Here is a 1,767-nt window from a genome sequence, read left to right on the forward strand (position 1 = left end):
GTTTTTTTTTTTTTTGTATAACTACATTTTTTCTTTTTTTGCAGTTTTTTTGGCCGGGGTTGGGTTTGAACCTGCCACCTCCAGCATATGGGGTTGGTGCCCCACTCCTTTGAGCCACAGACACCGCCAACATTTTTAATTTATATTTTTTCCCTTGATTCATAAATAACTCAAGTTTTTACATGGATGTACTTGAGGAATAGGTGTTGGTATTTATGATATTGTTGGGAGCAATCATGAGAAGATTCTTTTATTAATATTTTCTTCATAGAAATGTACCTAGAGGCTGGGTGCAGTGGCTCACGCCTGTAATCCTAATACTCTGAGAGGCTGAGGCGGGTGGATCACCCAAGCTCAGGAGGCTGAGCAAGAGTAAGACCCGTATCTCTACGCAGGGCAACAGAATGAGGCTCTGTCTCAAAATTAAAAAATACATGTACCTAGAAAGCAATTTGAGAGATGGATTAATGATTAATAATTAATCATTATTAATGATTAATAATTTTTTTTTTGAGATGGATTTTTTTTTTTGAGACAGAGTTTCACTCTTGTCATCCTGGATGGAGTGCAGGGGCGTCATCATAGGTCACTTCAACCTCAAACACCTGAGCTTAAGGGATCCTCTTGCCTTAGCCTTCTGAGGAGGTGGGACTATAGGAGCATGCCATGGACATGCAGCTGATTTTTTTCTATTTTTTGTGTAAATATAGTCTGGGTTTTGCTCAGGCCCGTCTTGAACTCCTGAGCTTAAGTGATCCCCCTGCCTCAGTCTCCCAGAATGCTAGGACTATAGGCATGAGCCACCACAATAGCTGCAAGATGTATTTTTTTTTTTAATTATAACACATTCCAAATAGTAATAGATCACCTAGAATAGTTTTCATACTTTCTTATTTATTCTCTTTGTTGTTGAAGTACTAGTCTATAATATTTTAAAGCTTTTGATCCTCTTCCTGTATATTAGCTACTAGATGAGAATTACAAAAGCACTCTTCCCATCTGTGGTAGGACCCAAACTTGGGAAGTGGCATATTTGAAATCAGTAGTCATACACTATGGAGGCTATTCCCTCCACTTTTTTTTCTTCAGGGAAGAGCGCGAACGCAGTCCCCCACTATCACAAATTATGCAGTCAAGTGTCCCACATTTGGGGAAATCGCAGGGGTCAGCACATCCGGAGTGCAATGGATAAGCCTCGCCCTGGGAAAACCACCTTCGTGATCATGGTATCTCCCCTGCCAGGTAAGTATATTCCCTCCACTTTTGAGTTAAGGAAATTGAAGCCCATATAGTAACTAAAAGGCTTAATCCAGATTATAAAATCAGTCAATGCACTGAAAGCCATTAGTAGATGGTAGGACATCTGGCTTAAAACCCATTAGGCTTTCCATTAAGCTACAGTGCTTTATATTTACAATATAAAACAATTTGAAAGAGGGTGGCGCCTGTGGCTCAAAGGAGTAGGGCGCCGGCCCCATACGCCGGAGGTGGCGGGTTCAAACCCAGCCCTGGCCAAAAACTGAAAAAAAAAAAAAAAATTGAATGTGAAAAATAGGTAAGGCAAATGGCACAGGTTTATTTATTATTGTCTTTTTTCTGAGACAGAGTCTCGCTTTGTCACCCTTGGTAGAGTGCCATGGCATAGCTCACAGCAACCTCAAGGTTTTGGGCTCAAGAGATCTTCTTGCCTCAGCCTCCCAAGTAGCTAAGATATGGTGCCTGCCACAATTCCCAGCTATTGTTTTTACAGACTGAATTTCATCCCTG

General features: G+C 41.0%; 1 non-coding gene across 1 annotated transcript; it reads right to left on the reverse strand.

Moving 5' to 3' along the window:
* Window positions 1-1,086: 1,086 nt before the first annotated feature.
* Window positions 1,087-1,250, reverse strand: LOC128589459 (U1 spliceosomal RNA). The gene has a single exon (XR_008381029.1). It is a non-coding gene; the product is annotated as a U1 spliceosomal RNA (small nuclear RNA).
* Between the last annotated feature and the right edge of the window lie 517 nt (window positions 1,251-1,767).

The sequence above is a fragment of the Nycticebus coucang genome, chromosome 6 (genome assembly GCF_027406575.1).
Source record: "Nycticebus coucang isolate mNycCou1 chromosome 6, mNycCou1.pri, whole genome shotgun sequence".
Lineage (NCBI taxonomy): Eukaryota > Metazoa > Chordata > Mammalia > Primates > Lorisidae > Nycticebus > Nycticebus coucang.